Below are 25397 nucleotides of genomic sequence, written 5' to 3' on the forward strand. Positions count from 1 at the left end.
CACAAAACCATGTATTTGGCCAAGATACAACTATTTGAAAATCTGGAATCTGAGGGTACAAAAAAAATCGAAATACTGAGAAAATCGCCTTTAAAGTTGTACAAATGAAGTTCTTAGAAGTGCATATTACTAATCAGAAATTACGTTTTGATATATTTACGGTAAGAAATTTACAAAATATGTTCATGGAACATAATCTTTACTTAATATCCTAATGATTTTTGGCATAAAAGAAAAATCGATACTTTTTTTTTTTTGGCTAATGCTAAAAATATACCCAAACGACTTAAGACTGGTTTCGTGGTCCAAGGTCACATATACATAATTTTCCTAGTAATTTACTTCAAACTTTGTCCAAACCTTTCTGTAGTGAGTATTGCTGTATCCTATATGGCATCCCTGCTAACCTAATGTTTGATACTTGCAGCATGAATATAGATATATAAATTCTGTTATATGGCAATTACAGAGGCTAATAAAATACAGCATAATTCTCCTAAAACAGGCAGATCAAAGTCATATGGTGAAGATTATCCTTGACTACGGCAGGTGTAACTATTGGTTGGTTACACTTCAAACACTCGGAGGCCACTAGGCTGTTTTTAGAATTGTATTTCTGCCATGTACTTATTCAGGATCACTGCCACTGGAGAAAGAGTGATTTTAACTGCCATGAACAGAGTGTATATGAAGCTTGGACTGTGATGAAGTGAGGCTGGTTCATTGATGTCTACTGACTTGATACATAAACATTTGACATGATTGGAGTCACTCTTAGGTTATTTCAATAGGTTGAACGAAACAAAACATATTTATTATATAGTTATCAGTCCATACAGTACATGGACTTGTAAACACCAGCTTAGAAGAGTCTAGGTCTGGTTGTGGATTACAGTCTAGGGGTATTGGCCTTACCATGGTGGGCAGCTTTTACTTTTTATACACTTTTCATGTTGTAATAATACTAAATGTATGCCTGGTTCACTGAGTTCACTGAGTGGTTAAATAGTAAATTGCAGAACTAGAATGAAACTTGGCCACCACACTAACATACTGTTGCTCTCAGAATTAAATGTTTTCCATTCTTTTTGGACCAAAAGCAGGACTGTGTGCATTTGGAAGTGGATATACATTTTTGCACTTAATTCACCATAGAAAATAACACTGTCACGCGTTCTTTCATCTCAACATCTAGCAAAAAAAGTGGACCGAGAGAGTTGTTTTTCTAATGAGACACCGCAATGCATTGCTTTGAAATTACTCTGATGAAGAGTAAAAAGAATGCAACCTAAAACAGTGTGGGTCCTAAAAATATAAGGGTGTTTGTGATTTTGGTGGTAGCTTGTGGGCTGAGGCTGTAAACCAGCAATCAGATGCTGGTTTATATCCTGCTTTGGAAACCCAAGGAAGTCAACTTTCTATTGGACTGCTGCCTTTTCAGCAGTGCTTGAACTATTTCTGACCACTATTTTTATAAAAATGTTTAAGTGAAACACCTAATAGCACGCCATTCTATATATGTTAATGGAAACATGTTTAATTTAACCCTCTACTGCACTGTTGCCTTTGGGTAACCTTTTTTTTTTTTTTTTGCAAGCACAATATACATACAACATGATTTTTACACAGAAACAGACAATAATGGAGATATGACTTTAAATAACTAGTAAAGTTAAAGGTAACAATTGTTGTTGTTGTCGTCACTATGTCTGGGTGTTAATGTTAATATCTTTTTCTGGCATGGTGCACTAATTAATATAATTATAATTTTATTAAATATAATGTCAATTTGTTAGTGAGAAATAATTTCATATAAACTATTTGTATGCTACGGGAAATTGCTTAAATGTTTTTATTGCCTGACAGTGGAATTTTAAAAAATGCTTTATTAATTCAATGCCACAAGTACATGAGGTATTACATATTCACATTATCAAATTAACATTATTAGCTGGCAGATAAAAAAAGAAAAGAAAATAGGAAGAAAATTACATGAAGTTCAATGCTTTCAGAGCATTTCATGTTTTCAATGCTTTTTGTTTGTTCTAAGAGATTTACATATAGTTTAAAGTCATTTATAAAATGTGCAAAATTTGGTTAACATTGAGCCCACTTCTTCTTATGTATGTGGAATTTTCCTTAACAAAATAAACAAATGTATAATATGTTGTTCTTTACAATTCAAATTTGCCTGACAGTGGAATGGTTATTGCTCACCTTGTGCAGTGACGTCACACATGCATTCAATAGCCTACAGACAATATTGCCCTTGTCATGTTGTTTTCTATTTACGTTTTGTGTTTAATTTTTACATTTATTTGTGTGTTTATTTACATTTGTAAAAATGTTTTAACACCCTTATAAATTGTAGTGCTAAAAAAAGTCCAGCTCTACTTGTGAACTGTGTTTCCGTTATTCCCCAAGCTTCCTCTAGAGCTCAGCGCTGGTCTGATCCGTCGTTCTTCCCTCTCATCCGGGGGAGGCGTGACTGTATTAGCCGGGCAGGGCGTTCTTTCCGCGGTCACAGGCGGCGTAGTCGTTCTAGGGGTGGGTCTTTCTTGGCAAAGGAAAACCCACCTTTTTCATTGTTTTCATCTCGAAGGAATGTGATGGTTTGATCTTGCGGCGCAAGGGAGGGGGTGAGAGAAGGAACTAGCGAGGACCCTGCTGAAAGCTGCTCTATTCATCCTCAAAAAGTCAAACGCGACTGAGTACTTTGCCCTTCCAGAGAGCTACCTCCTAAAAATTGTCACCGTTCTTCTCCCGGTGCTCAAGGTAAGAGAAAACCGAAGCGGGGCTATTAAGCTAGTTTAGTAGAAGGGGAGCTGAATGGTGGAATCTTGCCCCCTAGACACAACTCCAAACTGCGGCAACTTTGCCACCCTCCTCCCCCTCCCGTTCTCTGCAGCGGAGGAGCTCGATAAGCCGGACTGTGGCGATTTTAGTCGAGCTATTTTGTAGCTGATGTCGGAATGATAGCGTCGTAGAGATGCGAGAGTAAACTTATCCGGGCCTTTCCAAACGGCGGATGTTTAGTAGCTGAGTGGTAACTAAAATATCATCGAGTATTTTCTGATTTTAGGGGGCTTTACCAGAGATTCCCCCTTGATTGAGGCTTTCTGCGTCAGCAGCATCGCACTATGTAGCGAAATAAAGTTTACGTTTACATTATTTAAGCTCGATTTGCACTTTATATGTTGCGCGCGAGCACTGAAATGTCAAACCGAATTAAATTCCTCGCCACGTACACTAGACGTTCCCAAGAATATAGTGAGTTTTCAAACAGGAAAAGTCGCTTTCTCTGTGAACAATACCGCAGACTTTGAGGGAATTTGGGTCGGTTACAAGCCAGGGTCTAAATAGTGTCATTCTTACAGAAAGTTTTGCAGTTTTCTACGTGCTTAACCTTGAAAGCGTTTTTTCGCACGTTTCTGCCGAATAAGCAAGCAAGTCTCATTCCGGTGAGGGACTATGTTAAGGGCTTCGGCTATGAAGCTCATGTTCGCCTGTCAGATATTCCGTGTTAAATTTGGATTTCTGGATCGTAACGTGTAGCTTTTTTGACGCAGTATGAGTCCTGACCTGCACTAACGTTACTGTCGGACGCGAACGCGAATAGAATATGGATTTCAAGCAGTGGCTATTAATGTTGACAGCCGCTATTAAGAGCTGCGAGGTGCCTTCACACACGGCGACAGGCACAATTAAACGAGTTTGATGTCTTTAAACATACGCCTAACCTTACATGGCTCATATTAAGGCTTATATTAGACATGGAAAGTCCTGTTTTTGCCTTGGCCTAAAAATCAGGTGTTTATTTTTGACTTGCGTGCTGTAAGAACAGTGGGATGTCGAGTAGAGGTCAGGAAGACTGATGCTTTCCTCATGTGTTTTGGCAGTTTGTACATATTAGTGTATGTTCATGTCCAAGCCGAGAATACATATAGACCCGCAAATTTGTTTCATCTCACTGACTAAGTTTACATGGACATCAGTAATCTAATTATTTACCTTATTCTGAATAAGACAATATTACAATTAAGGTGTTTACATGAGTTGCTTTTAGAATATTCCTTTCATGTTCCCGATTTACATGTTATAGTACATAGATCGATTAATGGTAAACGTCATTACGTCACCACGCGACGCCATCCGACGTCCCCTCCAGAATTTCACGTATAAAGCCCCGTTCACACTGCCAGCGACTTTTTCGCTGTATGTCGCTAAACTCTGTGCTGCTCTAATGTTATTGGTAGACTGCACGTCTGGACATATCTTTAGGAAATGCAATCACAAACTATGTTGCCGGTAAAACTAAGATATCATTCTAATATCACTAGGAATTAGACTTAAAAGAAATAAAAGTACCATTCTGCTGGTTGAGAGTTTTGTTATATAAACTACAGCAGTGCTCGTGCATTAAAGGGGTCATATGATGCTATTTTAAAGATCATTATTTTGTGTATTTGGTGTAACAGAATATGTTGACATGCTTTAATGTTCAAAAAACACATTATTTTTCAAATACTGTACATTATTGTAGGTCCTCTATGCCCCGCCTCTCTCAAACACGTCGTTTTCAACAAAGCCCCCTCCTTTGACAAGCGCAGTCTGCTCTGATTGGCCAGCTGACCCAGTGCATTGTGATTGGCCGAACACCGCAAGCACGTGTCGGAAATGTAATGCTCCTTACCATAATCACAAGCGTCAGCTTTCAAAGTTAATATCAAGACAGTTAATAATGTCATTAGTTTTACCATTAGTTCAAGCCCGAAAGGGCAACAGAGTCACGTGACAGACACAGTGATGATGCAGTACACAAGCTGCGGTTAAGACAGCTGACGTGCTATGATTTCTGACAGACCGTTCACTCTCCTGTGATGTGACCCTGTTCCCCTCACACACACAACGCGTTACTCTGCGCTGCGCAAAACTCTGCATTTGAACAGTCTATAGCAAATACTTAAACTAATAACAAAACATACTTACAGTCGCTGATTCAGAAGCGCCAGATTGTCATAGCAAAGTCGGAATTGACCCATTTTATTTTATTTTTATAAATAGCCTTTGTGCACAGCCAGCCTTGTACTCTTCTAGGTTCAAAAAACTGTCGTCCATAAAATGCGTTGCACAAATTCGGACATCTGGGTTGTGCTGTTCTGTTGTAAATAAATCTTAACCAATGATTCCTAATTGCATCTACTTCCGGAAGGCCAAATAAAGTGCTTTTGCTTTCGCACTGAAACACACAGCGTCTCCCTGACATGGCTGCATCTGCTGTTCCTGAAACCACTTCTTTCTTTGCGTGCACATTTGGGCGACATTATGCTAATATTTCCACATAGTGATGTAGACATGTGGGGGCATGTTAGAATGAGCCGTTTTAGGTAGGTGTGGCTGACTCTTAACTTTTATAAAGAATATCTCTTTGGATTTGAGACTTTAGTCTTTGCAACTTTACAGATCTTCTGTATGCACCAATAGCTTGTAACACTCCAAAGAGAAAGGAAAACTTGAAATCGCATCATGTGACCCCTTTAAATCATTAACCAGTGCTAAACTGCTTACTGCATCATTGTATGAATCAAACTTACTTAGCCAACAGTTTCTTTTCTGCACATCATGTTTTTTATATCCATGTATGTGGTTACAGTGAAATCGCTCAGGAAATCTGTCCTGTCTTGCTTGCACTCGAGGTGGTGACGTGGGCGCCACTGACATATTCTTCACTCCTATTGGTTGTCGCTCGCAAAATTCGCTGTTCATTTGCATAAAGTTAAACATTTCTTAACTTTTGTCGCTTGACTTGCATCGCTTGACACGCCCACATTCTGTCGCCAACGGTCACTGTCGCTCATGTCGCTGGAAGTCGCCAGCTCTCCATTGAAAATAATGGGAGCATGTCGCTTTGTCGCTGGCAGTGTGAACGGGGCTTAAACATAGTTCGTCTTCGTTATGATGGCATATACACTTTTGGGTGTTTCATTTTTAATTTACTGAAAGCTTCAAGTGCAGTTAATTATTTGTCATGCTATACATGCAAACAGACGACGGCGTTGTTGAAGCCATTCTTTTGTTTGCCGTCAAAAGTTGACCACTGCCTGTGTGTATCCTGTTGCAAAATGCTGCGAAAAGTCCTACACAACGGTAATAATGTGATTAAGGTGTGTAAGTTACATGTCTTTACTGCACTTCAATAATGCGACTAAAATAGGAATACTCCACATCATGGCTGTACCCAGGCTTTGAAAATTAGAGAGGTCCGGGGTGGGGAGGATATCAGAATTATATCGTATCGACCGGAATTAAGAAATATACCGTGATATAAATTTTGGCCATATCGTCCAGCCCTACTATAAACACTTTAAAGGAGACAGACATGTAGATGTTTTCGAAAGATGTTTTCTCTGTTTTGGAGGGATGATTTATTTTAAATCATGCCCTGTTTATTGCATCAAAATTTGTTAATACTTTACTATATTTAAGGGTGGGTAAGTTTATCAGTTGTTTATTGCAACAATACATAACTACAATAACTTTGTCTAGTGCTCTTATGAAAGTTTATAGCATGATTTGTGAAAATTTAACTATACTGAATGACATGGCATAGACTTCTTCATGGCTAGTTTTTGCGTATTTCATTTCATTCTGTAACCTACTTGTTCTACAGATCTGTGTGTACTAGTGTTGAATGCTACTGTTTTTGACAGCGTTGATAACGTTTACGACCGATAATATCATGATAATTTTTGCGTTTCCCTTACCGAATGTCATATCCTGTCAGCAAAAACCTGTCCAAGGGCTTTTTTGATTGGTTTCAGTTTACTGTAAGTGCCAGCGATGCAGTGTTACCAGATATTGATACTAAAACAAACAAAAAACTGAAAATAAATCTAAATAAACCGAAATTATTTCCAATCTTTTGCAAATAAGATAAAATAAAGATTCTAACTCTAAACTGCGACTTCCTACTTTATTAACTTTCTAAAGTGTTAAATTAAGTGGAAAAGACAAGTCCAAAAATGCTTATAATAGCTGTATCAGCCCCGTGCCCTCACTCACAACTCTCTCAAGCCTCGGTCTCGCAGCGAGAAATAAAATAACAGTATATTGGTTTAAAGCATTTTAATGTTCCTGAGGCTTTCTGTGTTATGAATGTTAATCAAACAACAAAACACAAAGAAAAATCACTTTTGTAGCTTTAACAGATATATTAGATTTTGTTTATACAGTGAAGACTATGCATTATTGTTTTACATTTGATTATTCAATTTCTGTACCTGAATACTGTTAGACTTACCTGAAAAATATAAAGCACTGCTTATTTCATTTGTATCTTTTGTTCTGTTATATTTATCTATGCTTGTAATTTGTTTATTTCCTATGCTGATTTACTCGCCTACAAAATCACCTCAATCATTGATTATCTGAATTGTTTAAATGTGTAGAATCCACATAAGCTTGTTTTTCATAAACCGGTCAAAATTTACAGCAGGGCATGCAAATTCGGTCTGTTTTTGGCCAGACAGAAACTGCACACAGACTGAATGTAAATATAAGTATATGTAAATCCACTCTCTGACAGCAGGTGGCGCTTATGGAGTAATTGTTACATCCCTAGTACATCCCCAACAATGTACTTGTTTAATCAAAAATACAAATTTGGAATTTTGATCACTTCACACGCTTAACTAGACAGTATACATAATGTATGTCATTTGGTGCACAGCTAATGACTCATTAAGTAAAGGGGGTGTGTTCATTCAATAGATCCAACCAATGGTGTTGCTTCTTTACAGCCCATACTCAGATGCTATTGGTTTGCACTATAGTTATATAGTGGTATCCAATAGGCAGGAAAGCAGTTTTATGCCTAAAAAAAAAGGCAGATTTCAGTGAATGTAAAATATATATATTAATAAAAATTAGTTGTTAAATAGAGCAGGAATGATTTGTTTAATTAAAAGATTCATTCATGAAAAATCTATAAAATATACGATAAATTATATACACATGAGTATTCATTTGTCAGGTAAGCAGCAGTGGTGATGGTGGGGGGGGTTGGAGAGCTGACAGATAAATGAAACACTAAGCACAGAGAGAACAGCAACCCCCATACAAGCTCCATTACATTAGGCAGGTGGGGCCCAGAAAGCAAGAGAGAGGGAAGACAAGTACAGAGAGGACCTGCCATGACCTGTCTTAGACTCAAATGCTTTGATGGATTTCCAGTAAGACTCTAGAACACTTGTCTGTGTGTGTTTTAGTATGAACAGTGAACTAGCTCACTCAGCTAAATACCATTACAGTTTACTGGCACTTAATAGTATCTTGCAATAGCCCTGTCTTTGTGTTGATACAGGAATTTTATGGAGTCAGTATTAAATATTTGCACTTTCTTGTGAGTTGCTTTGATAAAGGTGGTTATGTGAGTCAGTGCATTAATTAGACTTTATTGACTTAACTTTACTGTCACTGCATTCTTGCTCAATGAGAGTATTAATTTCCTTCCTTCAAAAAAACAAAAAATTACCTCAGCAAATTAGTCAGATATCAACACTGAAACGGATGTTTGAGATGCCCTCATCCTCAAAAACCATCAACAAATCTACATAGCATCAAATAAAATACAACCCTGTCCCTGACTACATTAAGCATGAAAGGGTTAGTTCACGCAAAGTAACAAGTAGAGAAAAAATGAATGCACAAAGAACTTGTCTGGAGATTTCTCCATCTACAGATGTTTCTCTGTAAATTAAGGGTGCACACTATTGCTGAAAAACTCAGGTGTCCGTATGCACAGAGGCACAGACCCCTAAACAAGGCCATATCTGCAGATTAAACTTTTTGTTTCACGTTATGAACGAGAAGCTGCAGAAGACACGGGCGCAAGTGGAATGCAAAAACATGGTGACATTAATTTTTAAGTACATAAGTGGGCGATATATTGCGTCACCAAAAATGATTGCGGTCATATACACATATTGCGCGATAAGTCGATATATTGATTATTGCGACAGGCCTACTGTTTGGCAGTATTTTATGTATCTCCTGCAAGAGACGCGAGCGCAACAGTCAAACACATCCAAGTTTACACAGAAAAAACAATGGAAAAGCAGCGCAATCGAATAAAAAACCTGTAAAGAACTATTTCTGTATGTCTGATATTTCATGTTTGCATCATGGTGACAGGCTGAAAGCTGCTGTTGTTTTTACAGAACATTTATAGTTAATGATAGTCTACTGGTGTTATACCTTCAGTCATTTAGAATTTGAATTACTGTGACTTTTTTTTAAAGCATTTTCCTCGCATTATTTCTGAACACATAATATGTATTATGACAAGCTAATTAGATTTCACGTAGCATTTTAATCAAGGCTGAAAGCTGCTGTTGTTTTTACAGAACATTTATAGTTAATGATAGTCTACTGGTGTTATACCTTCAGTCATTTAGAATTTGAATTACTGTGACTTGACTTTTTTTTTAAAGCATTTTCCTCGCATTATTTCTGAACACATAATATGTATTATGACAAGCTAATTAGATTTCACGTAGCATTTTAATCGGTCAGTCATGGAAGGCTGATTTGTTGATAACTTTTGACAACGTTTAATCCAGGTGCGAAAATAATTCATTTCTAGCGCAAGAGCACGGAGAGATTTGTGAGTGCAAAGGACACAGTTTGAGCACGCACACAAGCACATTTGAGCGCAAGGAGAGATTCGCGATTGGAACGGACACGTTTTAAGTGCGCGCACACTCTGGGCGAGAGCAGCACATATCTGAAAGCATGCGTCCGGTTTTTAGTGCGAGAGCAAAGGAAATCCGCGTGCGAGCGGAGAGATTCGTGCTCGTGCATTATAGCAATGTACTTTCGCGCTACAGCAGTGCACTCTCGACATTTGACAGTAAAATAACGCCATAGAGGAAGCATGCAGCAAAATGCTTGTGATGGTTATCTGTGTCCAATAAGAGTAATTACCAGACTTAGCACCAGACCCGAGGATTATGGAGAGGCTAAATAACTAGTTTGAGGTTTAAATTGAATATTTCGGTTCAGTCCTGGTGTTCCCTCTCTTAATCTTCTCTCTTTCTTTCTCACTCAAATGAACCGACAGATTCTGACACCACATTGTCAGTAGGTCTTCATTCTGTTACAAAATCATAGTTTTACAGGAACTTTATGGAACAGTTTGGTACTTTACATGACATGAACTTTAGCGAGAGCAAAGGAAATCCGCGTGCGAGCGGAGAGATTCGTGCTCGTGCATTATAGCAATGTACTTTCGCGCTACAGCAGTGCACTCTCGACATTTGACAGTAAAATAACGCCATAGAGGAAGCATGCAGCAAAATGCTTGTGATGGTTATCTGTGTCCAATAAGAGTAATTACCAGACTTAGCACCAGACCCGAGGATTATGGAGAGGCTAAATAACTAGTTTGAGGTTTAAATTGAATATTTCGGTTCAGTCCTGGTGTTCCCTCTCTTAATCTTCTCTCTTTCTTTCTCACTCAAATGAACCGACAGATTCTGACACCACATTGTCAGTAGGTCTTCATTCTGTTACAAAATCATAGTTTTACAGGAACTTTATGGAACAGTTTGGTACTTTACATGACATCATTGTTCTCCTTTCTCTGTGAGAATAAGGCTGTGATTTGGCACTTCTCCTTAAATGCAAAAGGAAGTGAAATTTGTTGTGTATTTTACCACATAGATGTACTCTTTACATGTCAATCGGTAAGGTCATTGTAAACATCATTGGTGGATTAGCTTTCGGCATCCAGCAAATGTATTCGCAGCACTGCCCTTGACATTAAAATGATCTTGAAAATGGCGGTGGATATAGTATACACAATCTTGAAAGAAATGACAAAACTTTTTCAGTAATTCTTGGTGTTCCTGTGAACTCTGACATATAATGAGGTGTTCATGGGGAAGGGTGACCAGATCTGGTGCACATCTGAGTCACTCTTCAGTTTTGTGATGTCAGGGAGTGGGAGAGCTTGCTGACAGACATCTAGCTTGAGGAAGAGGTGTTAAAGTGTGAACACAAAAAGATTACAGCAGCTCCTCCCACTAACAAACATACACTGAACCAGTCCAGCTGTCCCAGTCTGTTCTGAGGACTGATCTTCAAGGGTGTTTCTTCTGTGACTGTTTACTCCTGGTTTTAAAGGGATTATGAAAATACAAAACAACTAGGGATGCACGATATATCGGCCACCATATCGGTATCGGCCGATAAATGCTCATTTTTTCTGTTATCGGTATCGGCCTGATAAGAAAATTTGGCCGATATCTTAAAGCCGATAAATAATGCATTATTTCCTTCAGAGACACTTCAGATGCGCGCTGTTCGTTTGCAGCCTTTTGTGCAATTGTACATTGTAATATTGTGTTTATTTGATGTATATCTGATTTATCTCATATAGAATGCGTTTGGTTAAGTTAAAAGAGCGCTTCAGTTTACCAGTGATCATCTTTAGCTCAGCACACGCAGCCCAAACAGCAGTGCACAACATTAATAACTATGATTGGGAATGTCGTGTATATAAAATTCTAATGAGAACATTATTATAATAAAACGTTGGGAATTCTTTGGGTTTAGTTGCCGTGTTTCAGCGCGTTGTTATGGGAAGAGCGCATCCACAACAGGATCACACATTCTGACTATAGCACGCAATAACTGCATCATTTTGTACATATATAAGTTGTAATATTATGTTTATGTTGTATTAATATTAATCTCAGGATGCATTTCCTTGAGTTAAATAAGCTACCAGCAAAATGCTTCAGTTTACCATGTTCATTCAGCGCTTCAGCACGCACGACTCAACGGCTGCTATTTAAAACAGTGGTATTAATTTGTTACTTTTTCAAAATCATTGATACATTATTAATAACAACAACCACTTGTATTTTTCTCTTATTATTTTCATCAACAATATGGTTTAGTAATTAAAATAATTTAATTATTGTCCGTGCAGAGGCTATTCTGTTTTATTGATCTGTGGCGTATTCATTTTGATTCTTTACACGTGTAATGATGTCCAGTGACTTGTTTGCATTATTTATGCATTATTTTATTTATTTGTAAGACTTTTTTATGACTAAATTTGGTAATGGGAGAGTAAAAATATTTTTAAAACGTACACCGTTCAAACTAGGCTGCTTATGTTGAAGTGTTTGGGATGTGGCTTTTAATGATGAGACCTTTTTTGTAATCAGGCTCTCAAAAAGTATATAACAATTTGGATATAGATTTATCGGCCAACATATCGGTTATCGGCTTTCAAAAATAAAGAATAATCGGTTATCGGTATCGGCCAAAATTTTCATATCGGTGCATCCCTAAAAACAACGTTAGACTTTCTGTGTATAGACATTTTAATGAATAGGTTCTTAAAAGTTCCAGAATCTAATTTGGTAGGCCATCTGTTCACAAGTGTGCTAAATTCAGGTGTACAAGTGGTCCAGTATATTTTGTCATATTATATGCATGTGATCAAATCACGTGTGGTTACATTTTACCATTGGTCTAACCAACTTGGTTCAAAAGGGATCCAAGCAATTGGGAATTTTATGTTTGGGGTAAAAGATTTCTCCACTCAGATTTTATTCATATGGATTCACAGAAAGCTATTTGTTTGAAAGTGACTTCTGTGAGCTGTGCTTCTTATATCAATACACTATTGACAATAGACACTGGACCTTTTTTGTCTGCAAATTTTATCAGCACCTTATCTGTATGTCCATTTGATAGGCGTATTAATACCAGGTGTAAATCGCATTTGGAACACCCGAAATGGATCTTAATACATCTTAATGCAAGCAGGGCCTGTAGAATTTGTTTGATAGATCTAACCAAGACATTTATTTAATCTGTTGATGACAATTGAGTTGTGGTTTTCACATGAACAAATCTGCAAGTAGTCTGAACTTTTCCTTGAAAACTTGCACACATGCGCATTGAATTTGTTTAGCACTAATTGGTTGTTCCTCAAGGTGGCAACACTCGATGTTTCACAGTAGAAAATTGCATTGACAAGCGCTTGTGTGAGTGGGTTGTGAGATACCCACAACTTTAGTTTAAAAGAGTACAATGACATTTTTATCTGTCATAACTTCTGAAGAAAAATAGCGCAGACACTGGACTAAGATAAACCTTTCTAGAGTGCTTGTGTCAACCGCTTGCATTTGTGCATGCGCATACTCTAGCACGTATACAAAAATGAAGGGAGAAAGAGTTACTTTTTGTGGAAGTGGAAAGAGAAAGTGTGTCTGATGGTCTGCAATCCAGGTTCCCACAGGTCTAGTTGATGTCTAGTTGGAGTTTTTTGGCATATTGTCACCCAGACAAACATTCGCCATCATTCTGTCTGGTGTATGACAGACAACAGTCTTTAAATGTATATATGTTTTTTATTTGAATAGATTTCAGTTCAGTTTAAATGGGTGTGCATTGACATGCTGCAATTTTTAGTATATTCTATTTGCTGTGATTAAATTTTGTTACTTGTATTGGGCATTAGCGACCCTTGTTATAGGCATTGGCTATTAAAAAACCCACGTCAGTTGACCACTTTTAGCATGCAAGAACTCACAGCAGTTAAGTAATAAAGAGGCACACAGCCAGAACTGATATCCCAAGTGCTGCACTGCGTCTGGGATTGCTGATTTGTGCTTGGATCTGCTCAGACCTGCTCCTTCTGTGATGTTTTGCATCATAGAAAATACTTGTGTGAAGAACTCATCAGAGTCTCCAGTTCTAAGCACCCAAAGTCATCTGTAAAGGATGCCAAATGTCTTTTCTCCTCAAAAGCGCCCCGCCCTTTCGCTTTCTCACCTGTGCACAAACACGCCCGTGTTTACATTTGAGCATGTATACAGAAGATTTAGTGTGCGTTAAAGAGCAGGTGTGTATTTATATGGTATTTTTACACCTGGATCCATGTCAGTGACCAGATTGCAAGTGGTCTGCTGAGACAGATTGCTGTTCACACCTGGTTATTGGCGTGCGTCTCAAATGCTTGTCAGTCAGCAAATGATTCCTCATTGATCTTTGACCCTGTTTTTTTCTCCCCCTTCATGTGTGAAAGTATCCACGCTGCTGTTGAGGAGTGTGGGTGCGAGAGTGGGAGTGTGTTTGAAATATCTCTAAGGTCTCCTGAAATAGCTCAGCGGAACCGGAGTGATGCACTCACAGCAGCCCACATGCTCTGTGATGGTGTAATGTTCTCTCTGTATCCGAGACGGCACGCCGGACACAGCTGCAGTACTCTACCTCTGCAGAACCAAATGGTTATATTTAAGTTCATTAGCTTCTGTGCGTGTTTGTATTGGTTGGAGATGGGGAATTCCATCAGGAATCTGGCTGATGGCTCTCAGGCACTGCCCTTATTTCCTTCTCCTGTGTTGTAAATTCTAGTGTGCTACAGAGGGCTAATAGGCCTCTTGCAGAGTTTTTTCCACCTTTAGACTATGACTAGGACTGGACGAGATGCTGTGTATTCAAAATATACTTGCCTTGATTTGTGTTGGCTATATACAGTTAATTAGTGATTAGAATGCATTTTTTATGGATATTAAGAAAGAAACCTTATGGATGTTAATTAGGAAAGGTAATGTCCAGGGGTGTGTTTCCCAAAAGCATTGTTAGCTAACGATGGTCATTAGTTCCATTGAACTCTGTTGGTAATGACGGAACTTGCGACCATAGTTGCTTTTGGGAAATGCACCCCAGATAAAAAGGTAAGACTGGTATTGCGATTCTTTCTTTTCTCTGGAAATTTATTAACAACAGTGATGTTGAATTCGTTTATGAATGTGTTCCAACTGCCAATTTCGATTCTGAACTCAAATAATTCAGTGATTCATTTTCGTCTCTCAAAAATATTCACATCTCTGTTTGACATCTCATTTTCAAAGTATTAAAAATAGTTGGTTGTCACCATATATTGTTATATTGGTGCATATAAATGAAAATGATTAAATATAATTTTTCCTCAATTTGTCAATTTAGTGAAAACCCATTTCTGGACTATTAAATTAAATTAATTTTTTTAATTTAATTAGGCCTAATCATTGTCAATCAAATTGCCTGTAGCTGTTTGGTCAAGATGATGGCTGCTCTGATTGAAGATAAAATTACTTTTTTTTTAAACAATCATAGCGAATGAAAATGAACGCCTGAAAAAGACTGAGAAATATTTAGATAATATTTTCTTTTTCTGTATTGTATTTATACTCAATAATTTTATAGCAATATCACCCAGCCCTGCAAATCACCTGGTTTCAGAACTAATTCACTTTTCACCTCTTCGTTTACTGTGAGGCTGTTGCTTTTTTAATTCTGCTCTGCGCTGCCTATTTTTATCCTCCACATGGAAACACAAGCAGAGATTCTCGGGTCCAGCGCTGACCTGATTTCCAGTCTAGCAGAGAGGTTCAGGCATGGGCAGGGAAAGAGGCTGTGCCCTTCCTCCTTCCGCACTGTTTCTCACTGATGCATGAACTCTAGTTTTAACCGACATTTTAGCCACGTTGCTGTCTACACACAGTACTAAGTTCAGAGTGAGTGTTATTGAATAAACATTGAATGGACCCATTTGTCAAAAATCTGACAGATGAAAGATTTTTTTGGAGAGTGAGCCATTGCTTTCGTAATACTTGTGTTTACTGCAATCCACGAGTAATGCAGCAAGGAGAATTTAGGAGAATCAGATTTTCCTTTATCTTGTACATCTGCCATCACCTATCATGTATTTGTGCTCTATATAGAGGATAGCAACGTTAAAATGTTTGAGTGTACTTGAGCCCTGTCCCGAATGCCACCTCAAGCCGTGCAATGCGCCTCCAAAGTCCACACTTTGACATAATGCTGGTTAGTAGGTTAGTATTGGTCCATGGCCATTATGACAACCACAAGTTCACATCAAGTTCACCATTTGGGACATTGTTTGAGCTGATTTTAAAGTTATTCTACTTCACTTTTGCACTACATGTGTCAAACGGACCAAATTGCTTTCCACCCTACATCCTAACAACAAGCTTATTTTTGTAATCAACTACTTACAAACCCTTAATCTGTTTAAAAATCAAGGAGCCTAGAACGTTGCCTAGAGGGACATCACATATCAAGCTAATGGAACCGTTAGCATTTGATTGCCATTTTAAAGTACTGCTTAGCATTAGGGTAATAGATGGAGAACTGTATCAGCTGCATCCACTTACTGGTGATGATTCAGCATCATACTGTAAAACCATATATATAGAACAATTCCTTCTGAGGAACAACATAACACTTCCTTTGTCTCGTTCTTGACTTTCGCGCGCACAGATGCACCAGAGCTAAATGCAAGGCATCTCTAGTGTGGTTTATCCGAGGACAGCGGAACTGCACTATCTTTTATTAGAGGCAGGATAGCTGTGACCTGTGAACTGTGCAAACACATTGAGAAAGTTAAACCGAAGCTGACACACATTTGGTCTGCTCTGGTTCGTGGCTTATTCTCCCTTATCTCTGATAGAAAACATGTTTCTACTGTGACACTCGATTGTAAACATTTTCCTGAGTTCTGTAATGGCTTACATATGGTTGGGAATGTTTGCTATTTGAAAGGGCATTTCAAGCCTAAAGACTGAAAACTCTGCCCTGCATGTCCATTGCTGTCCTTCATGCATGATACAACTTACTTTACTTTTACTTTTACACCTGTAAATTGATGTAAAAAAACAGTTATTAGTTGTTGACCTTTTTCTGTCAAAAAGATACTATGAAGGATAAAACTTGTAGACAAAGCTAAACATATTCAGGACATTTTCCAAGAATGTTCTGCAAAAGCTCTTTTAAGGCATAACAAAATAGAAATTACCTCTAGGAATGGTGCACATTGTGTGCAGATGTTCAGACTATTGTTTTCCCTTTTCTGAAAAACATTTATTTGAGAAATGGACAAAATGTGAACATTAGGAATAATGTGTGACTAGATGGAACAAGACTTTCACAGTCAAAATAGATTATTTTCTCCATCTGGATTGGTTTATTTATTATTAATTGAATACTAAGTTTCACTAGTACAACTTTCAAAAGTCTGATCTTAAAACACAGCTTAAAGAAGATTGTTAGGCAAAAAAGGGGACAAGATGGCACCTAAAACGTGTGAATTCAAAACATTTAAAAAAGTTCAACAGTGTCGCTCCTGGGCAGGAATCATTATACTTGTGGAGAAGAAGGAGAAAAAGGTTAAAATATCTTTCATATAAATTCCCGTCACATTACCTTTGTGAGTCTGAATCCTCTAGACTGTCTCATATATGTATGTCTGAGGCCTCTGAGGATTTTTATCAGGTCGATCCAAATCTGAAAGGGCTGTTTTCTCTCTCTTCTAGTCATCAAAGCCAGGAGATGTCAGCTCAAACTGGGCAGTGCAATGATTTCTCTTCCCTTCTCTTGTTCTCTGGGTTCTTGAGGTATTTTTGGAACTTAATGAAAAGAGAAATCTGAACTGCTTGACCTTAAAAGGGATGTCTGGGTCAGCTGAGTGGAAAGTTGTGTTATTAATGTGTTTGACGTCTCTCACACTGTGTTTTGTTAAAGGGGCTGGAGAACACAGGAATGCTCTGGGTTGGATGGTTAAGTTGGGCTGGACTCAATCTTTGGGGAGGGAGAGGGGAAAAGGGGCATAGTTAGCATTTTTTAGAAGCATTTCCAGCTCGCTTCAAGGTCCACTTTTTGCCCACTGGGACATGCTATGGAAGAGGCTTGTGTAACACTCAGAATCCTGTTCTTTACTGAGGACTTGAAAGTAATTTAAAAGAGCATTTACTAGAGAAAAACAGCATGAGTTTTGCCCATTAAATGAATCTCTCTGTCTCAGCAGAATCTTTGGGTTTTAACAGCTCATCATGTGGATACTGATCTCTTTCTTGTGTCTTTCTATGTATGATCCCCTATTATTCTGGAAATTGTACTCTGTTCATAAAGAAGTATTTTAACTGGGTGACTCTGTTACAGGCCATTTACATGCTTATTAAAGAATGGATGAAGGAAAGATTGTTGTTGAGATTGGAGCATATTGGTGGTTTTCCATGATCATTATCTATAATTGTGATTAATTATAGTATGGGAGTTGCAGAAATTAGTCTGTTTGTTTGAGGTTGATTTTGAGAGCTGCCTTTGTGTGTAGCAGAGAGAAAAACCAAATGAATCTGATTTGGCAGTCTATCTTTCAAATGTTCAGAAGTTAGAAACATCATAACAGAGGTGTTTTCAAGACATTGTATCATTTATTTAAAAAATAATTTAAAATTCATACAATTTGTATGTATAAATTGTTTCTAATGACTTTTTAAAAATAAATTAAAACATCTTGACAAAATGACTATGTCATTGACTCACTAAAGTAGTGTTGGTAGTTCAGTGAATGTTCTTGTGTGTAGTTTAGATGCTGTATTCTGCTGTTTAGTTCATATCTGGCTGTCTCCATGCGTTACTGCAACAAGACTGATCTTAGCTGCTTCCACTGAATAAAATGATCAAAAAAAGCGATCACTGATGTCATGGTCACCCTGACAACACTCAAGATCAGACCAAGCTCTCAAAGCCTTTGGCGATGCCTGGTGACCTGCATTTCCGTAGGAATGGCTGCCGCACATATTCTGACCATCCCACTTTCTGTCGATTGGTGATAGGATGTAAAGCTGTCAGTCTGTCTGAGTATCTACAGGCCTGAATATAGAGACTGTACTTCTTTTTGATCTTTATTTACAGTTTTAGGCAGATGAGACTTTTTCTTTGTAAAATCATTTTATCATTTATTATTTTGTTATTCAAAACAGTTGTGCTGCTAAATATTTTTGTGGAAACCGTGGTAACTTTGAGGATTTTTTGATGATTATGTAGTTCAAAAGAATAAATTTGTTTTGTAACAGTATAAAAGTTCTTACTGCCACTTTTAAAGGGGTCCTATTATGCTTTTTCACTACTTCAACTTTAGTTAGTCTGTAATGTTGCTGTTTGAGCATAAAAAAGATCTGCAAAGTTACAAAGCTCAATGTCCAATTCAAAAGGAGATATTTTATTTAACAGAAATCACTTTTCAAAAACTACAACAAACGACTCGTTTGGACTACAACGCATATTTTCCGGGATTTGTGATATCACCAATACCGACGAATGGGACGAGACTAGTGAACTAATGTTCAATTTGGTTATTTTTCCTAAACGACGCTCGTTAACCGATTATTAACCGTTAACCGACAAGATTATTTTAAATTAGAATTGAATTAAATTAGAAAGTATAAGTGTCTGTGACCCGTTACAAATATTAACATTTGTTTCCCGGGGATCAATTTTACATCTGAAAAATGCAGCAAGCAACAGAACATGAGGATTCACATGCATCACATCATGCACCTGCAGCGCTTCTGCGAGTGGAGAAAAACATAATAAAGCTAGGCTATATATAAATAATAATAATATATGAATATAATAATAAAATAATAATAATAAATAGGCCTATACGAGAAATATATTTTTACTTTAATAAATTAAGAAAAACAAGAAAAAGAAAAACTGCAACAAGTAGCCTAGTATGCAGAGTTTCGGTTCATTTTTGTGCTGCGCGAAAGGAAACCGACGGCAGAAAGCGGCATCCTATTTTTCTTTAGGCTTATTTTACAAAAGCACAAAGATGTGTTTTTATTGTGAATGTACACAAATAAAAGCAAACCTTTTACAATTCCGATTATCTTTATGACTAAAAGGATAGTTGCTTCCACTGTTAGAAGGAAAAAATTCAAGTGATTGCGCCGGCGCCGCATGCGCGCACACAGTTCAACTTTGCTACCTTGACAATGCAGCCTGTTCATTATCATAATAAAATACAGTCAGTCAAACATATGGAAAACAACACACTGCTCAGTTTAAATATGTAGTAAAATCTGTGCCGTTAAGCGTTATCACCATACTGCCGTGATGCTATGCAAAAGATTTTGTTTTATGTGGATATTGGAATGCCAGTGAAGTAGCCTAAGCTACATAATAAATAATAATTTGCCATTCAAATACGTTGCGAATAAGGAAACATTTGATTTTGTGTCGAATGAGAGACCCAACGTTGGTTTCAGTTTCGTTTTAGCATAACTGAATTCGTTTTGGCTTGTCGTTTATAGCTTCTTATATTTTCTTTAATTCTTGTTCTTTTCAAAATACTGTTAATTGAAAGGATTTGTTGTGGAGTGAGGGGAACTAAAATAGCCTAGCTATGTTTACAGGGTTTATTATAATGTTTGTAAACATTTCGTGTTGGCATTAGGCCTATTTCTGAATGAAATAATAAAATGCGACTTATACGTGACTTGTTTTAAAACGCAATTTTTTATATACGCGCTACACATACACGTATACTGTATATACTTATATACAAAATATTAAATATATACTTTTTAAATATTTTGATAAATTACTGAAAAAAATAAATAAATAAATAAATGACTTTCTAAACCGTTTAACTGATTGTATTAATCAGTCAAAAATTCTTACGGTCGGTTAACTGTTAACCGGTTAAAATGAACATCCCTAGACGAGACCTGGTTGAGCTGCACTAGAGAAGGTAACGAGTGTTATTTATCACTATGTCGGAGACACCCTAGCTTTCCTATTGAGAATTTGGACTGTGCACATCACATCTCCATTATTCACACTTACTTCAGTTTATGACTCTTGTTATCAACGCACACATAGCATGCAGGAGATAAGAGACTTTCAGAAAATGTTAAATGTGTCTTAATTTGCCGGACAGGTTAATGTTTCATCTGATGCCACATAGCATCTAGGTAATCTGAGAACACCTGTGATATTTTAGATCCGGACATGTGAAGACGGCATGACTGACACTTTGACTGCGACCTCACTATATGTCCGATCGTGATGCCCTTTAAGGTAGTTCAGAGTTAATGATTGAACTGACTGAAGCATCACAAAGCACTAACAAGTATGTAGGACAAGGTGTACGAGAAAGACTGTCCCTCTTCAGCAGAATGACCTGGATGTGAGTGCAATGGCCTTTTTATCATATAAAAGTACATGAGGTACCGCATGACTAAAGGGGAGAAGATCGCCTATGAAGAAACATGCACGATCGTTATCTTTTAATCTAAATTGAAAACGGTTTGAAAATATGGTGAGAATTGACTTTGACCTCATCTTCGAAAACAAATTCAGAGAGCAAAGTCATTGATGATAACCACAGATTAGCATATTCCATAACATATTACCAGTGGTTATTGTGTAACATACAGTGCTCATGTTATATAATAATTGTATAACATGTAGCTACGGTGATACTTCAATCGACATGTGTAGCTATGGTTCCTTTGGAATAAATACTTCTAGAAGCTGCATAATGCAGGTCAACTTTGTAACTAGTGTAACATTTAGGCATAGTTAGGTCATAAATGTAAGTAAACACAGAGAAAAGCACCCCAGCCCTTGAAGCTGAGGGGCGCCTGTGTGCAGGACAGGACAGAGATGCTGTCAGGGTTTCATAAACCTTCATTAGCTATGACAACAGACAGAGACAGACTCACACGGCAGGAATGTCAGGCCTGGCATGGAGACCATGTGGAAAACACATACATACTAAAGCCCTGTAGAAATGTTCTTGCACTTGGAGCGACCCGGCAAACTGGCTTTGACGGCTATAATGGCAGAACGATCAGCAGGCCCATAAAAAACATAAAAACAGACAGAGACTTCGAGACAAACTGTCCTACACATTTCCTCCACACACACACACACACACACACGCCAAGGAAATATGTGTGTTTGTGTAATGCGCAGAGCCAGTTGGGTCAGTTCGGGTCCAGAAGACAGAAACTGCTGTTGTCCTCACACGAACCCTACTGGAAACACAGTGCCAGATTATAACACTGCCACACACTCACACACACAAAGTCTCTCTCTCACACACACACACACACACACACAAAATTCCACAAGTACACCACACAAATACAAACTAAAACTCATGCCAAGCAACACTCTATGAGGACATGGTAAAGTCATTTTTCTGTCGGATTCTTTCAGAGATTTCCATTTGAACAGGGTAAAAACATATACACGTTACGTGAATGTATAAGTAATTGTTTATGCTAGATGTTTAACCACAGGCAGCATTTACATTAACATACCCCTCAGGAGACGGAACAGCCCATATACGAGTTAAAATCAAGCTGGTTTAGATTTAACCCACTGAAGAAAAGAAAGTCACACAGATTGGAACAACACAAGACACGAGATGAGTAAATGATCACATAATTTTCATTTTTGGGTGAACCATCCTTTTATTACAGTGGAGACTGCAGCAACATCTCTACTTTTATTTTACTTTACTCTCAGGATTTATATTTATTTATTTTGCATTACTTATACAGTTTCAGAAAAAAAGTATAAAGCTGTCACTGGAGTGGTACCCTGAGATAAAAAAAAAAAAACTAAAATGTTCTACATATGTACACTAGGGCTGTCAAAATGGCTAAAAAACTAAATTCGAATTATATTCAATTATATTCGAATTTAAAATGCATAATTTCAGTTAGGGTGAAGAAAAGCTTTTGGCTTCTCTCCTGAGGCCACAAGAGGGCACATCGACCAATGCACGTTTATTCAAAGCATATAAGATAACATGACTATCTGTGAAAAAAGTGCATAATGTTTAAAATGTTTATAAACCAATTATAATTAATTAAATTGCTTTTAAACAACTATAAACAAAACAGCATCATAGTTTAATACAAAGGGCCGAAAGCCAATCTCACAGATTACATTTTTCATTTAAAAACACGAGTTGCAGTGGGATGGGGGAGAAAACCCCGCCATAAAGTCTCGAGATATGTTTTTTCAAAGTTAAACTTGCATTCATTTTACATGGCTTTCTAAACATGCGGCTCTTTTGTGCGAGACGCAAGTGCAACGCTGATAGATGTTCTTCAAGAAAATGCGCAAAATATGTGTTCTGTGTGAACGGCTTGGTTTCAGTTTTGACGTAAACAAGATTTTCTCTGCATTGATGTTCTCTTTTCCCGCAATATTTGTAATTAACAAACACAGCAGCGCCGTATCTAGTGACTTCAACTGGATAGGCTAACAAAAACATTATAATGCAATGACACTTACATCGTCATCGCATCTCGTGCGCCACTGATAAGGCTGCCTCCTTAACGCACACCTAAAATTCGAATGCAACATTTTTTCAGAAGGCAGGCCTTCATTTGATACAGGAGCTATTCGAGCCGTTCATGCCAGACTGGGGAGAGAGGTGTTGTAATAATGTTAAATATGTGAAAAATAATGTGTTTTTCGAACAGCCTAGTATGAGAGTCTGTTCTAGTACACCCCCAAAACAAAATCAAGACTTTGTAAAAGAGCATAATAGGACCCCTTTAAACAATTTATAATGTGTCCTTACTGAAGTATATTAATTAAAAAATATTTTTGTATTGTATCTGGTCTGCAAAGGCTTGTCTCTCTACAGCAAAGACACATGTGAGACACAACTAGGTAAAGTGATGGATATCAAATGGGTAGAAAGAGGTTAAGAGTGTCTGGATGTATGTGAGAGAGGGAGAAATAGGGGTGGCGCAGGCACCTGTATCAACATTCTGAAGCTGACTTTCATAAATCTTGTGCTGTGGTTGGTTGGATTGATTGAGGGGAAGGGGGTATCAGTGCAGACAGGAAGCAGCGTGTTAGCCTGGAGAAACACATGGGGAAATTTAATTCTAGACACTCTCCTCACCTCTGAACAAGAAACATGCTTTAGTCTCTAACAACAAAAAGACAGAATGAGAAAGAAAGAGTGAATATAAATGTAAAGAGGAAAAATAAAGCAATGGGTGAATAATAAGAGAAATCGGAGCTGAAACTTGGCCTGTGTTTTACTCAGCGGTTGAATTCCAGCACCGCTGTCAGTCCTTGTTATGTCATCATCCGTCATCAACTCTCAGTCCAAGAGTGGGACAATAACTCCATGTCTGTTTCTCACGTCCAACTTTCCATCTGTCAATGGTTGCTCTTTGATTAAAAACCTCATTATACACACTGTTCAGCCGATTTGTTTTGATTCGCCTGATTGAGTGTCAGCAGTGCTTTTGTGAAGTATTTCAGCATTTCTTAGCATGTATAGAGCAACATGTTCACATTGATTTAAGAGCTTATTAACTTCATGATTAATTGTAAACAGAGCTGGAGGCACTCGTGCTTGTGTTCGCCACTAAAATAAGAGCTTGTTGTCACTCTTGTACTCCAATTTCACCAACACAGAAGAAAAAAGTGGTCCTGGTAGATTGGCTTCGCTAAAATAAATTGGCTTTGTTCTCAGGGTTTCCGCGGGGTCTTAAAAAGTCTTAAATTTAGTTGTATCAAATTTAAGGCCTTAAAAAGTCTTAATTATGATTTCAAGAGGTCTTAAATTTGGGGATGGAAAGACCAGAATTGCAATATGCTGAATGCGATGATTAAACTTCAAAAGGCTATGATTTCATGAGCACTGCATGTTCAAAGTCCGGTGCTGCATTGCGTTGTGTTGTGCCTATATGCCTAAGCGTCACCTGTTGGCAGAGAATGAATGTGCATTTTCAATAAAACTGTTGTTTTGTTTAGATTTCAGAAAAATGCAAAAATCGACCCATGTTTTTACCCTGCAATCACGCAGAGCTTTAAATGTAAACTGATAGATCGATAATAAGACAATGCATTTTAAAAATCTAAACAGTATAGGGGTGTGCGATATGTATGGTTTGCGATAATATCGTAATTGTTTTAACGATGTGCGATTTGATATTATCGAGTATATGGCAAAAAGCAAACAAAACACACCTACAGAGTGCACGCATACATTACGTGAAGTCTTAGTAGTTTAGACTAATGCGTGTGCGCATTTAGAGTGCGTTCTTTCACTGCATGAATCAGTCTATTAAAATGCATTTAGAATTATCACATAATTCAAGATATGGGGCAGAAAATGTATATATTTATATCATTTCATATAGTTAATATCACACGAAGAGTGACGTTTTTTCAGTCAGCATGTCAGCATGATTACAAATGTGATATTGATTTTATACAACAGTTCAATAAACTAAGTTAATATTAAGAGACTTACGTTTTAGACACCATATTTTCATATATTTTCAGACATCGTTTTTGCTCTATTTTTTTTTTAGTTTTTGCACTGTTTTGCATCTCTGAGCAACAGGAAGGTGTTTTGTTCCTGAAAGAATCAACCGTTTAAATGATTCGGTTTAATCGCAATGACTCCCTTAACAGTGACTTGCTGCCACCTACTGGCAGTTTTAATTTCACATTTAAGGTACCTTTTCATTTTT

At 37.6% G+C, this 25397-nt stretch overlaps 1 protein-coding gene across 3 annotated transcripts in view; it reads left to right on the forward strand.

The window, feature by feature from the left end:
- Positions 1 to 2411: 2411 nt before the first annotated feature.
- The window catches only part of luzp1 (leucine zipper protein 1), a 65835-nt gene continuing 42849 nt past the window's right edge, over positions 2412 to 25397 (forward strand). For all 3 annotated transcript variants that reach the window (XM_016279845.1, XM_016279844.1, XM_016279843.1), the window contains exon 1: positions 2412 to 2775. The gene's annotated coding sequence lies outside the window, so the exon portion shown is untranslated. The remainder of the gene's footprint in view (positions 2776 to 25397) is intronic.

The sequence above is a fragment of the Sinocyclocheilus grahami genome, unplaced genomic scaffold, assembly GCF_001515645.1.
Source record: "Sinocyclocheilus grahami isolate Dianchi unplaced genomic scaffold, SAMN03320097.WGS_v1.1 scaffold134.1, whole genome shotgun sequence".
NCBI classification, from domain to species: Eukaryota; Metazoa; Chordata; class Actinopteri; order Cypriniformes; family Cyprinidae; genus Sinocyclocheilus; species Sinocyclocheilus grahami.